General features: G+C 42.8%; 1 non-coding gene across 1 annotated transcript; it reads left to right on the forward strand.

Annotated features, from left to right (window-relative positions):
* Positions 1 to 15,138: 15,138 nt before the first annotated feature.
* On the forward strand, positions 15,139 to 15,266 carry LOC144264456 (U6atac minor spliceosomal RNA). Its single transcript, XR_013346059.1, has one exon. It is a non-coding gene; the product is annotated as a U6atac minor spliceosomal RNA (small nuclear RNA).
* The last annotated feature ends 230 nt before the right edge of the window (positions 15,267 to 15,496 follow it).

A 15,496-nucleotide genomic window follows, 5' to 3' on the forward strand; every position in this document is an offset into this window, starting at 1 on the left:
AACCCCAATATCTTTTCAGCAAATGCAAACAAAAACTTACACATCTGATATTAATAAATGTTATCGGGGCAGATACTTGGTAGAAATTGTCATAGTGTCAACTAAATATGAATTAGAAACTTTTCAAGAAGTCCCATTGCAATTTGAAGTCAATGGAGCTATGCCACTTTGCACCAGCTGAGGATCACTGCCCCCGGTGAATCTAAGAGTGGTAAGGAAATATAAATGGACCCTTGATTTTGGAACTTGCTGCCCCTTCTTGGTCTGCCAGAGCCCAAAATATGTTAACATTCTGAGCATGACACAGAACCCATCTTTTTTTTTTTCCTCTTTGTTCAAAGCTGCTCAAGATGGTATTGGTCGAAATGGATATATTTATGGGCAATCCTTTCTCTATGTTTAAATTGTAATTTTTAATATGTGGGATAGATGTCCAGAGCACTGGATGGGAATCTATAGATATATTTTTAAAACTGGAGGGAAAAATAAATGAAATGTTAATATATATGAAATCAACACCCATCACACAAGTGCTGTACACTGAGATCAGGCTTCTTGGAATTCTCATTTAGTTACAAATTTATTTTTGTTACAGTTACCAGGTCTAGTCAACTTGCAGTATTAAAAAGGGCTCCATTACATCACCTACTAATTTTGTTTGTTTCAACTGTCCCTCCACATACAAGATAAATAAGCTTTGCATTGTTCTGAAATGTGAGGTGCAACAATGGGAAATTCCAGCTCCTCTGCTGAGTAACTCAGCCATGGGAGCTCAGAAGGTTGTAGATGAGAGTCCATCTCATGCATCCTTCCATTCTATCTGCTAGCTCTGTTCTGCATAGGTGCTGGAATGACGGGTGCTACCGCACCCCCTGGCTTGAATTGGTTTCCATCATATACAGGGTTTACAATTTGATTCAATGGCTCTCAGCACCCCCACTATACAAATCGTTCCAGCGGCCCTGCTGTTCTGGTGAGCTGGCAGGATACTGAAATTGGCAAGGATCCTACACTCTGGTCACTTTAGAGAGCAACATGCTCTTCTTAGTTTCTATGTCTGTTAACGAGAAAAGGAGTTGGCAGGGGTGTCAACTACACACACGCAAGGGCCTGTGATCACAATAAACCCAGTGTATTGGGTTTGCCCTTTGCCCACTTCAGAGGTTGAGATTTAGTAATAATAATACTCAGTATTCGACTGTGTGCCGAACTTCATATCCTGAAAGTTCTGTGCAGTCATTAACTAATGCTAACATCACAGCAGCAGTATCAAACTGGCCAATACTTTTGGAGTTACTTTTCATTAGGTGGGTAAAATTTCCACCCTCTAGCACTAGCCCTTTTGTTTCAGGCTCAGCCAGTGGTGCAAATAGGATTCATTTCTTACCGGCACACTGCACCAGCTAACGGAGGGGGGCTGGCACGTGACCTCCCCATGTGACCACCCCCCCATGTGACTCCTCACATGATCCCACCCCACCTGCAGCCTGGGGCCCCCCCACACTCTCCCCCACGATCCATCCCACATTACTGGGGGGGGGAGGAGAAGGGGGCTCCCAGTGGGTGAACACGGCACAGCTGCTGTGTGGCCTGCTAAGAGAAGAGAAGAGTTTGCTCTCTGGAACAATAGCCAGTTCACAGTCATACACGCTTGGGAATTGCCAGCAGGAGTTTCAAACCAGCTCCCTCTGACAGCAGAGACTATTTTTTTTTTTTCCAGACACACTGGCAACCAAGCCCCATGCCGGCAGCTCCTCTGGTGCAGCTGCACTGCCCCTAGCCCCGCCCCCAGCCCTTCCATGCAGCTGCGTCTCCCGAGTCCTGTCCGGGCTCTGTGCAGCCTCCCCACCAGAGGTCAGGGCTGGGGTGTGCCGGAGGAGCTGCCGGTGTGGGGCTGCTCGGCTCCACATTCTGCTCCTCCTAAGTCTTTCTGGTAGGCCGTACTGGCTATAAATAGCTTACTGGTACGGTGTACCATACCGCCCTACTTGCACCACTGGGCTCAGCTTCCCCTAACCAGGCTGGTTCCCCCCCTTCTTCCTAGGGGCCCCTACACTGGGGTTCCCCGGCTCTGGCGCAACCTCACCATAAAGTATTCTTCATCTTTTGTTCTTCTCAATGGCTCCCTGAAACGGCTCTCCTCTGCTGCTCCTGTTTCTCCCTAGGTCTCTCCTTTCTTCCTGAGGCAGTTCTCATCTTACCTCACCTGCCCCTTATCCTGATTGATTCCTCCAGTCTCCTTCCTGCCCTCTCTTAAGCCTAACTGGGGGGAGGGGCACCCTGTGACAATTTCCTTCGTTTAAAAATCTCTCCGTCTTTGGCTTCTGAATGAAAGTGCTATACTAAAAAATTTTAAAGCACTGAATTTTGGGAGGGAAAGAGTTCTAGCAAAGTTTTAACTATTGCTAACAAAATAAAACTTCACAGCAAACTGGGTTTAAGGTTAATTGTGGCTATAAAATTGCCAGGAACAGGGAACAACTAGCCTAAGTTCATTCACCTTCTGGAGGGCTGGGGAAAGAGTGCTTAGAACAATTGGGTCTTCTAAGATAGGAGTATCAGCAAATCAAAAAAGTCCTTATGACAGACATGTATGGGCCTGTTTGCCTTTTCAAGTAAGACATCCCAGGGCATTTCATCATTAACCCATACGTTTGCAAGCGTAGCATATTAAAAAATAATGCAGGTATGGACAGTCTACTCTACCATACATACCAGCAGGCTGAACAGAATTCAAATGCAAAAAAGGAAACCACCAAAGAAATGTAGAAATGTCTTTATAATGAATCCCTTTCTGGCCGTCACATTTTCTATTCTCTCTCTTCCTTTAAGTTTCTTCACTGTTTCCCTTTCCTTCTATCTGCTTGTCTTTTCCCCTTGGGTTGTTAGTTTTCCCTGTGATTGCCTCTGTCATTTCTTCAATCATCTAAATCTCTCTGTCTTCTCTACATTTTCCCCTTCTGTCCCTTTCCATTCTCCCCTTTGGGTCTGCATTCTCCCCTCTGCCTCTCTTAAATTTACTCTCCATCTCCCAGCTACGGAGTTCCCAAAAGGGAGAGGGAGCTGATGTTTTGTTGCCCCAGAGATCTTCTATCTTTTCCTCTTCTATCCTCCTCCCCACATGGAGCTGACAGCAATAGGTCTCCTTATTCTCCTCTCCCCTTGGAAGGGAGGCAGAGCTGGTGAGATGAATTGGGGACATACTATTACTCCCATCAGGTACTGCTGCTTCTCCTACCACTGGTAGGAAGGCTGGAAACTCCCCAGCCACCAAATCCTCCTGCTGCTCCCACCATGGACTCCCCTGGCTCATGAATCCTCACTTAATTAGAGCAGTGAGGAGCAAATTCTTCTGTTCATAGGGGCCAAAAAAAGAGGGATTTGAACTTTTGCTTCCTACACAGATCTGAAGAGTTGGTGCTGTAAGGAATCATGCACATAACCTCACAGTCACTGCTTTCCACTTTCACTTTCTCCGTGGGTGCTGAGAACACCTGCAACTACTAAGAGCAGGGTTCTAGGTGGTTAATTCTCAAAGGAGAAGAAATCCTTTTATATATACCTTCTGCCTCCTACGCTGCAGAATAAGGTATATCACAAAACTAGATACATAGAGAAGCCAAACAGCCATCAAGTAGCTTTACTTATTTAATCCATTGCTAGTAAGGAGCAATATCACAAGTGACTTCTGGCCAACCTCCTTCTCTCTCGCCTTTTGCTACTAGAAAATATAAGAAGGCCAACAACACAACACAAATCAAATCAATTGTATGTCTGCAGATAATATTGGACTACATGTTATGAAACACACCACCACATGCATACCGGAGAGAAGAAGTTAGAGCAAGCAACATTCTGTAATGTAAATTTGTTTTGATTAACGCAATAGTCACATGATAGGAAAGAGCCTTTAGGGTAGCCACAGTGTTTGCTTATGGACTTACTCTTGAGTCAAGCCATTAAAGGGGAAAATCTATGGCAATTATCACTGGATGACAGGCTGTTATCTAGTGCTACATTTACAGAGGTTTTATTTTGGTATGGCAGGTAATAGAATCCTTTTATCTCATCTTTAATTACCATCAGGTGTAATTGAACATTTGTTTAACATATACAGAGAAAAACTTACCCAGAATGGCCCAGTGGTCACTATCAGAAAGCCAGCATTTTCCAACAGTTACTGCACAGTGGTTTATAGGAAATATTGTATATCTCACAGAGCACTGCGTGGTACCCCTTAGTGAGTGTTGGATTTTTAATAGTGACCCTTATAAGCACACCCTTTATCACCAGATAGCCAGACTAGAGAACATTGGGGAACAGTAACACTCCAAAATGTTTCATCTACCCCTTTTCGCTCCTCATCTTGGCCTCCCATCCCTCTCCCATTTTCTGCCTCACATTCCTCTTCCTTCCTGTACCAGATTTCTTCATCTGTCCACCAGGTTACACTAGTCCCCCTCCTTCTGGATGAACTCCCATTCAGTTTTACCCTGCTAGTCAGACCCTATCTCACTGCTGCCCTTTTCTCTGCAGTCCCTCCTGAGACTCCTTCAGCCTCTCTCTAACATCTTTAGGCTCCCGTATCCTGGGGACACTTGTAAGCTGGCAGCGTGTCTGTTGGGTTCTTGGACTGCTGTGCGTGAATACCCAGGATACTCTATGTTTTCCCAAGTCAAAGCCACAAAATGAACTTTGGAATGTATCAGAGTGGTAGCCGTGTTAGTCTGTATCAGCAAAAATAACTAGGATTCCTTGTTATTTTTGGAATGTATGTTACTGGGGATCCAGATTGTGACTAAAAGCAGCAGCAGGTTTATGCCCAGCATGCTGCTGGACCTGTTACTCCCTTCAAAGATCTTCAGAGTTAGAGTAGTTGGGGATAGATGGTGTGTTTAGAAGAACATGAGGAGAGTTTGTAGAACATAATGTCTGGGGGAACCCATTAGGAAATCCCACGAGAGAGACAAATTATCAGGGACTGGGGAACCCTCTGAAGGCCATCTACAGGGAGGGGTGTGAAGGAGCCATTTGGGGCCAAGGAGGAGTTCCCATTGGAGAGCAGAGAAATAGAAATAAAAGGTTACAAGTGAGAGAAAATTTCAGGGAATGGGTTTCAAATCACATTGATTTGTATTTTAGCCAAGCTATTTTGCCCATTCCCAGCATATGCATACAAGCACATATCACACATTGTATGCTATCATGTGGCTACATTCTGATGTAGCTAAATTAATTATATATACTGTGGCAAGACGGCCGATGTTCATATGGTGGGTACTGCGCTTTTCTTGGGGAGGGGCTAAGATGCCACCCCTTGCCCCTGCTCTTGGGTGCCAAGGGCCCCCCTACTATCCCGGGAAGGTAGTAGAGGAGGGAAGTGGGGGAGGGGTCTAGGTTTGCTCCTCACTCTGAGTCCCAGCCCCTCTCAACCCCTGCGGGTTTCTTACCCTCATCCCCCTTAGGTAGGGTTACCCTCAGTCCTTAGATGCTGGGGGACAGGGTCTCTTTTACTTTAGTTCTCAGGTCTTCCAAATCTCTCAACACACCTCCAAGCTCCAGTCCTCTCCCCTTCCTCCTCTTCCCCTAACTGCATGAAGCAGAGACTTTTAGTAGGTTCCTGACAGGGTTTAATTGATCACAAGTGCTCCAATTAACCTATAGCGACTCTCCCTAGTCTACAGGGAACCACGCCTTAATTAGCCTAGGGCTTATATGTTTCCCCTCAACCACTGTTCCCTGGCCCTCCTGTATCACATAACCCACCGGCTAAATATATATTGCCTTTCCCAGCCTATGTTATAGTAAGGTGAAAACAAGTTGATTATGCATGGTCAGAGACAGCCAGATGTAATGGGAACACTGGCAGTGTGGTATAGTACATTGGGCACAAACTAACCCTCAGAAAACCTGGGTTCTGTTCCTGGCTTTACCACTGATGTGCTATGTGGCCTCAAGCAAATCATTGCACCCTCTGGGTTTCTACTTCCTCTCCAACCCTTTGTCTATTTACACTGTAAACTCCCTGGGGCAGGGACTGTCTCTTACTATGTTTGTAGAGCACCTAGCATAAAGGGCCTTGATTTCACTTGGGCCCTCTAAATGTACTGTAATAAAATTATTAAATAATCATAATAAACATTTGTAAATATAAAAACACAATGCACCAAGTTTGCCTGACCTTTGTTTCAGTTTAGCACACCAAGATTCAGCTAGACCTAGAACGCACAAATGGAATCGGCAGCATACTGATTGAAAAATGGCTTTTACGTTGGCTCTGAAGCTCAGGATAATAAAAATGACAGAAGACAGAGACCTAGATTGTTAAAAATAGGCTACGCATGGATAGTTTGAAGTCCGGAGGTACTCACCAGCAACATAACAAAGCCTAAAAAAACTAAAGATTACTATTGCTCTCTGAATCTGTACTTCATATGGGCTTCATGTAGTTTATTTTTAAAATGTTTGTACTTCGTGAACATAACTGAATCCAAAGGTCACAGGTATGCTCAGAAACATAGCCATCATCTAAGTGCTCTTGAATTGTCCAGTGAATTCTTGGTGGAGTGTTTGATATTTGCTGCTGTTGCTCATTCAATATACCTAGTTTTATTTTACTGAAAATGTGGCTGTTGTTCTTGAGGATTCTTTCCGTGATAAATGCCAGGAATTATCTCAGAGAAGAGAATGGTCTTGTGATTCAAACAGTGGTCTGGGTCTCAGAAAATCAGCGTTCTATTCCTAGCTCCACTCCAGGTGACCTTGGGCAAATCACTTGATCTCCCTCTGACCTTTTCCTCGTCTCTGAACCAGGCAATAATATTTTCCTACTTCACTGAGGAGCGGTGAAAAAATATTAATTCATATTTATGAGGCACTGCAGTGATTGTGATGAGCACCATAGAAAAGCGGACATACATAGAAATCATGCTGTGTTCTGGTTTTCAAGTACAGATGTTTTCTTTTTCTTAAAGCAAGGACCTTTTCTGGGGAGTAGTATTTTTCCATCTGTGACACTTCTTGCTTTTACCTCTGGACAATATGTACATTGTAATTGCAGCGATTATCTTTATGAACTAAATGCTATATAAAACCTTCAATGCCCTCTATGGCAAACTGAAAAACAGAACCAAATGTTTTCTTTTAAGATTTATTTTTTCAAACCTTTTAAAAGGTACCAGACTTGGAGACCACAAGAATGAAGGGTGTCACTTTCTTACACAAAATCAGAGAAAGGACAGGAAGCCACAATGAAAGAGAAGTCCCAACTCCACATTCCTTCAGTCCCAGGAAGGATATAGTTAAGATACTGGACTTAGACTTAGGAAATCTGGGTTTAATTCCATGCCTTGCTACATATTTCTTGTGTGATACTGGGCAAATTGCTGAGAACCATATTTTCCTGAGAGCTCAGGGCCCATTTAGACATGTTAATATGGGCCAGATTTTTCAAAAGTCCACCCAGCAGCTCCCATTGAGACAATCTCTCTGTGCCTCATTTCCCCGCCTGTAATACGGAGATACTTCCTGTCTCCCACCCTTTGTGAGTCCTCTCTATTTAGACTGTAGGTTTTTGGGACAGGAACTGTCTCTTACCATTGCCTACAATGCATAAGACAAGGAAACTCCTTTCACAGCTGGGGCCTCTAGATACTGCCATGGTAATGATAGTGTAACTCTTCTGCCAGGTGGTTAAAATCAGCAAAAACTACTGGGTGAAATATATTTAGGGCCCACCTTGCCAAATAACTAAACTGGCTCCAGTCCCCACCCTCTTTGGGTGCCCTTAACAGGCAGGACTCCCCCACATTTGCAAGCACTCAGAGACTGTACTCAAACAAGGAAATCTTTGGTAAGGGAACATGTCATAAACTTGGGAAAACCCATCAACAGAATATATGCAAATAAAGAGTAACATACTCCCACCTTCCAGTAACTTTGGCAGTAGTCCCTCTAACTCCCTTCCCACCCAACGATGAGAATGTCCCATAGGTAAAATCCCCTGGACCAAATCACGTCAGCCATCCACAAAACTCCACTAACGGTTGAGCTCAGTCCAAGTGTCTGTCTCCAGTCCCAAGTGAACTGCTTCCCTGGTCCCTTCTGGAGGCACCCCTACCTAACCTAGCTTACCGATTCAGCTTTATTAAAGTGGTGGGCAGGCAAGGCCTCACTAGAGTCTACTCAAGCTCTGCTGCTATGGCTCTCACAGTGAAGTCCTCAATCTGCATTGTCTCTGGCTGGCCAGCCCTCTGCGCTATTTCTCTCAGTGAAATCCTCAATTTGTGCTGTCTCTTGCAGCAGAGACCCCACAGGAGCACTTAGGACCTCTGAGCAGAATGCTGGCTGCTTGGAAATGATCTCTTTGCTAGACTTCAGAGATCTTTCCCCTCCTGGGGAGTCCACTACTCTCTAAAATCCAAGTTAATATATAGTTATGTTGACTCCCCAAGATTCACGAAAGGAATTGTGGGTTCATAGCCTGTGCAAATGAATCTCTTTGGCCATTCTTTTTGCTTTTCACCAATAGAGCAAAGAATTCTTTCCCCTATGGAGCTTCTGCCAATAGTGCTTACAATCATGACCAACATCATCTCTGCTAAGGTTTGCTAACAAGATTAATATGATGTAAGATACAACAATGTTATTGTTAGACACACCAGCAAGATTAAAATGATAGAAAGACAGAGATAACAATGGGTGCTGGAGTTTGACGGAATCACTTGTATTGTGGGATAAATATTATGGGAATTGCTGCCGATTTAATCTTTGTGGAGGTAAGCTCTTGATACGATTAACAATGGTTCAGGGTTTGCACTAGTTAATTCTCCAAATGGTAGTGCGAAATATAATCTAAATATTTATATTGTGCTCATCACCATAGTGTCTTAACAAAATTATCACCACCACAGAGGTAGTTACTACTGTTGCTATAATATTTACTGAGTACATTCCACTTTGAAAATACCAGAATCTTTTTACTCTCAACTTTACAACATCAGAATGACAGGCATAAGTTAAGTTTCTTCTATTGATGATTGAACAATTCTTTTCCTAAATATATGAGAGTTGGATAACGTCTGAGAATATAGAAATTAGTCAAGCAATGTTATTTCAGAATTCTAGTCAGTAAATGAAAGACTCTAAAATATGTTGAGAGTGTATTATATACAGCACTGGTTCTCAACCAGGAGTCCGGGGCCTCCTGGGGGCCTGCGAGCAGGTTTCAGGGGGTCCACCAAGCAGGGCTGGCTTTAGACTTGTTGGGGTCAAAGGCAGAAATCCAAAGCACCACCATCTGGGACTGAAGCCCAGTAACCCAAGCCCTGCCACCCGGGGTTGCAGCCAAATCATGAGCAACTTAGCTTTGCAGGGTCCCCGGTGGCATGGGGCCCTGGGCAACTGCCCTGCTGGTTATCCCCTAATGCTGGCCCTGGCTCTTATATGCAGAAAAACAGGAATTGTGAGCCCTGGAGTTTTTATAGCATGTTGGGGGGCCTCAGAAAGAAAAAAAGGTTGAGAACTCCCTTTTTACGGCATCTTAAAAACAATTTGATAAAAGGTCATCTAAAGAAAAAGATGCTAGATCTTTGGCATATGTTGGACCAGTGTAAGGAACAGCAGGAAGGTATGTCAGACTGTGCAGACAAACAGAAGATTATCTAGACAAGCTTCTATTCAATGGAATTCAGTAACCACTGTGCTTATCCTTTCCTGCTAAGTTGATTGAGAAACACTACTAGAGAAGCATTTTTAAGCCATATACTGCCACTTGCAGGTCACAGTAAATCTGCATTTGTTACACTAGGATACATGAAAACAAATATGTTTGTGCAGATGCTGGGCATGGCTTCAATGAGAGACAGATACATAACATATTGGAAACATCAGATCTGCAGACTATTACCTTAGCGGGAAAAGGTGTTAAATATGACCCCAGTCTGAATACAACTTGCTTTACTGTCAGTGAGCAAATATTTACTGGATGAGATTGTTACTCACAAAAGAATCTTATTTAGGGAAACAATTTTAATGTCCAGGATTTTACTGAAGATGCCATTAGAACACCCCTCCTTGACAATACAGTACTATGAGCATGCTCATTATAATAGGCCCTTCCTTTAAAATTTGAATTATTCATTGCAAGTTCACCATAAGCATGTGAAGAACTAGGAAATTTAATTGATTATATAGCTTAGGCTCAGCTGCAACTGTGCCAAACTCAGACTTGGTGCAACTGAGCTGCGGGGAGGCATAACTGGATTTAAATCACCTTCTTATATCCTTGACCCTCAAACTGGCTTGGGGCTTAACTGGATCCTGGTGCAAATCAGAGCAGCCACAGGGCTGCTCTAAATTGTACTGGCTGGAATAGTTCATTAGTAGGCTGTTCTGCTGGCCCAGGATCATCTCTATCGATTCCCTACCTTTTTTGAGGGCGAGTAAAAACACAGGTCTAGCTATGCCAGCTTTTCGTTACTGGTGGATTCACCAAAATCATGGCAGCTGTTAGGGCAGCTTTAGGTTTCCTTTGTGCCAGTGTATCTTTGGCTGAGGACCAGGCTCCTTGCCCACAAGGAAAGGAGACATTCCAATCCATTATAATAATCCGAATAGAATATTATGGATGGATAGCAATTGAGGACCATAAGAAAGACAGTGAGAAAGAGGAGAGCAAATAAAAAATAAAAGATGAAGGCAGAAACATGCTGCTTAAGCAACACTTGTGATTTAGAATATTTGACCTACCTGATTAATCCTATATTTTTACATAGGGAAACAAAGGCCTGGAGAGGTTGTGATCTGCCCTAAAAGCCTTGAATGAGAGTTGGTGTGGCCTAGTGGATTAGACATGACAGCGCATCAGAAGACCTGCTTTCTAACCATGAACTGACTCTTTATTTGTTGTATTGCATGGGCAGGTCATTTGGGGCTTGATTCTTGAATATGCAGAGTTCGCTTGGGAGGTGCTGAGCTCTTTCAATCTAGCTGACTGCAATGGATGTTGAGAGTACTTTTAATGCTCTGCACCTTTTACCAAGACTTATTTTTCCCATCAGGGAAAAATAGGTATAATACTGCCTACCCTCTGTACCTCACAAAGGCATAATTATTTTTGAAAAGTACTTTGAGACCTTCGACAGACATGAATAAAATAGATTTCCAAGCTAAAAGACAAAAGGAAAAAATTCTTCTCTCTCACATCAGCAAATATTCTCAGTAGCTGCACAGCAAGAGAGGAACTACTCTGGGTTTGCACCCAGAATGCAGAATTTGGCCCAGTAACTTCATTGGATGGAACTAAACCCAGATGATTTGGAAGATGAACAATTATGGTCTACTTCTAAACATTATGGGAGCTATAGCTGCTGCTTAGGTCCTAAGTTTAGTCATCCAGCTTCAAACATATTGGGCTTAATGTTTGTACTTTTTGAAAATGTAAAGCATTAATATAAAAATTATTAGCTGCTCTCTGGTGTCTGGAGGGCAACATTTCAACTCCCTCCTTGTATCCCAGCTCCTCTTCAGGACTACACCATGCAAAGTAGCAGGACTTAATAAAGGGGCCATGACTTAGTGGGAGGGACTAGGTCAGTGCAGGGGCAGCATTTAGTTTGGTATGTGACTGACTGCACGGCAGCATGCCCAACAAACAACCGTGAAGCTTCCAAGCCTTCCCCAAGGTGGGCTGCTGCAGTGCAATGCCACTCAGTCAGCATGCCTGGAGCCAGTTAGTGCAGCTTCAGACGTGGGCAGAGCTGACCAGGGAAAGGTAGAGTCAGGGTGATGTGCTGATTCAGTGTGTCCCACTTGGCATCCTCCCCAGGCAGTGCTCCTTTAAAGCCTTTGGCAGAATTCCCAGGGAGGCAATCCCCACCTGAGACATTTTGCAAATGCACCCCACCTGGGAGGCAGGGGCAAACCTAACCTGGAGCACCTTTCTTAAAATCTTACCTCTCAGAACATGGCTGCATCAGTGAACTTGCATATGTTAAGAGAATTTAAAGAAACTGATCTCTTTCATTGAGAGGGAACATAGTTTGAGAACAGGTCATAAGAGGGTAAGAGGTGGCCATCGTCCGAGAGCAGGGAAGCACATATGGTGATACTTTGAATTAATGATCCATTAATGAATGCTGAACTGTAGTGGAAGTGCCATATTACTGGATGATTTTATCACAATAAACTCATGTTAATTTTTGAGGAGCACAGACTATTCTTAAAACTCACCCTCTTTCTCTTTTTGAGTACCATAGTCACTCTAGCCAGCTCCAGCTCGCCTTGAGATCCCAGAACGCACCTGACTAGCTGAGTACCTGAAAGCTGTAGCTGAGTTGTAGACAAAGCATATTTAAAACATAAGACATGAGTTTATAACTTTGTTGTAACCTCATAACTTTCTCCTGTGTGGGTGGGTGAGCAATTTCAGTTTCATAGAGCCTAGAATCAACACTGGCCAGTCAAACCAAACGGCCCTTAATTTTTTTTCACCCAGCCCGGCCATAGCCTCCCTTATTTTTGTGTATTTGCAGCTAAACTTAATACAAAGCCATTGGGGCTGTCAAGCGATTAAAAAAAAATTAACTGCAGTTAATTGTGCAGTTAAAAAAATAGAATACGATTTATTTAAATATTTTGGATGTTTTGAATATTTTCTAGAATGTCAAACTTTAGAGCCTACAAGTCCAATCAGTCCTACTTCTTGTCCAGCCAATCGCTCACAAAAACATGTTTGTTTACTTTTGAAGAAGATAATGCTGCCTGCTTCTTGCTTACAATGTCACCTGAAAGCGAGAACAGGCATTTGCATGGCACTGTTGTAGCCGGTACCACAAGATATTTACGTGCCAAATGCGCTAAAGATTATGTCCCTTGATTCTTCAACCACCATTCCAGAAGACATGCATCCATGCGGATGACAGGTTCTGCTCGATAACCATCCAAAGCAGTGTGGTCCAACGCATGTTCATGTGGCATCTGATTCAGATGCCACCTGCAGAAGGTTGATTTTCTTTTTTTGGTGGTTAGCATTCTGTAGTTTCTGCATCAGAGTGTTGCTCTCTTAAGACTTCTGAAAGCATGCTCCACACCTCGTCCCTCTCAGATTTTGGAAGGCACTTCAGAATCTTAAACCTTGGGTGGAGTGCTGTAGCTATCTTTAGAAATTTCACATTGGTATCTGCTTTGCATTTTGTCAAATTTGCAGTGAAAGTGTTCTTAAAAACAACCAACATGTGCTGGGTCATCATCCAAGACTACAAAAGCATGAAATATATGACAGAATGAGAGTAAAACAGAGCAAGAGACATACAATTCTCGCCCCAAGCAGTTCAGTCACAAATTTAATTAACACATTTTTTTTTTTAAAACAAGTGTCATCAGCATGGAAGCATGTCCTCTGGAACGATGGCTGAAGCATGAAGATGCATATGAATCTTTAGCGTATCTGGCATGTAAATATCTTGCGACACCAGCTACAACAATGTCATGTGAGGTTTCAGAGTAACAGCAGTGTTAGTCTGTATTCGCAAAAAGAAAAGGAGTACTTGTGGCACCTTAGAGACTAACCAATTTATTTGAGCATGAGCTTTCGTGAGCTACAGCTCACTTCATCAGATGCATACCGTGGAAACTGCAGCAGACTTTATATATACACAGAGAATATGAAACAATACCTCCTCCCACCCCACTGTCCTGCTGGTAATAGCTTATCTAAAGTAATCTTCAGGTTAGGCCATTTCCAGCACAAATCCAGGTTTTCTCACCCTCCACCCCCCCACACAAATTCACTCTCCTGCTGGTGATAGCCCATCCAAAGTGACAACTCTTTACACAATGTGCATGATAATGAAGTTAGGCCATTTCCTGCACAAATCCAGGTTCTCTCACTCCCTCACCCCCCTCCAAAAACCCACCCCCATACACACACAAACTCACTCTCCTGCTGGTAATAGCTCGAGCTATTACCAGCAGGAGAGTGAGTTTGTGTGTGTATGGGGGTGGGTTTTTGGAGGGGGGTGAGGGAGTGAGAGAACCTGGATTTGTGCAGGAAATGGCCTAACTGGTAATAGCTCGAGCTATTACCAGCAGGAGAGTGAGTTTGTGTGTGTATGGGGGTGGGTTTTTGGAGGGGGGTGAGGGAGTGAGAGAACCTGGATTTGTGCAGGAAATGGCCTAACTTCATTATCATGCACATTGTGTAAAGAGTTGTCACTTTGGATGGGCTATCACCAGCAGGAGAGTGAATTTGTGTGGGGGGGTGGAGGGTGAGAAAACCTGGATTTGTGCTGGAAATGGCCTAACCTGAAGATTACTTTAGATAAGCTATTACCAGCAGGACAGTGGGGTGGGAGGAGGTATTGTTTCATATTCTCTGTGTATATATAAAGTCTGCTGCAGTTTCCACGGTATGCATCTGATGAAGTGAGCTGTAGCTCACGAAAGCTCATGCTCAAATAAATTGGTTAGTCTCTAAGGTGCCACAAGTACTCCTTTTCTTTTTGCGAATGTCATGTGAATGCCTGTTCTCACTTTCAAATGACATTGTAAATAAGAAGCGGGCAGCATTACCTCCCATAAATGTAAACAAACTTTTTTCTCTTAGCGATTGGCTGAACAAGAAGTAGGACTGAGTGGACTTGTAGGCTCTAAAGTTTTACAATTTTTTTTTCGGAGTGCCATTATGTAACAAAAAAATCTACATTTGTAAACTGCACCTTCATGATAAAGAGATTACAGGACAGTACTTGTATGAGGTGAATTGAAAAATATTATTTCTTATTTTTACAGTGTAAATATTTGTAATAAAAATATGAAGTGAGTACTGTACACTTTGTATTCTGTGATATAACTGAAATGGATATATTTGAAAATGTAGAAAAACATCCAAAAATATTTAATAAATTTCAATTGGCATTCTATTGTTTAACGATGCGATTAATATCGCGATTAATTTTTTTGAGTTAATCGTATGAGTTAACTGCGATTAATTGACAGCCCTAAAAGCCATTAATCCTAATAAATAAATAAATAGTATTCATGTTCCATTCCCATGTGAAAGGGAACTGATAAGCATATTGAATGGCAAGAACAAACCTCAGAGCCCTGGTTTTAAGTTGCAAGGCAAAAGGCCTCATAGTGTTGAATGAAAGGAGAGAAGGTTAGTACTCCCCTTAAGAAGGATGGAAGAGGTCCTAGTGACCTTTACAACACACATATGGTTAAGGCATTGCCACTTACTTTGCGGTATCTAACCACGGGTTGTGGTGGTTTGGTTTTTTTTAAAAGAGAGAGAAAACACATCTCTATGATTTTCTAGTAAATAATTTTGCATAGTTAAGATGCTAGGAAGCATAAATAAAGGCAGTCACTGAATTAACCAGGGATAAAAAAATCTGTTATGGAATTACACAGTAATGGTAACTAACTGCATTTGCTCCTTGATGTAGAACTTAATTGCTCTATTTTTATTAGTAGAAACTATATGCATTTCACC

This window comes from Eretmochelys imbricata, chromosome 4, assembly GCF_965152235.1.
Source record: "Eretmochelys imbricata isolate rEreImb1 chromosome 4, rEreImb1.hap1, whole genome shotgun sequence".
Lineage (NCBI taxonomy): Eukaryota > Metazoa > Chordata > Testudines > Cheloniidae > Eretmochelys > Eretmochelys imbricata.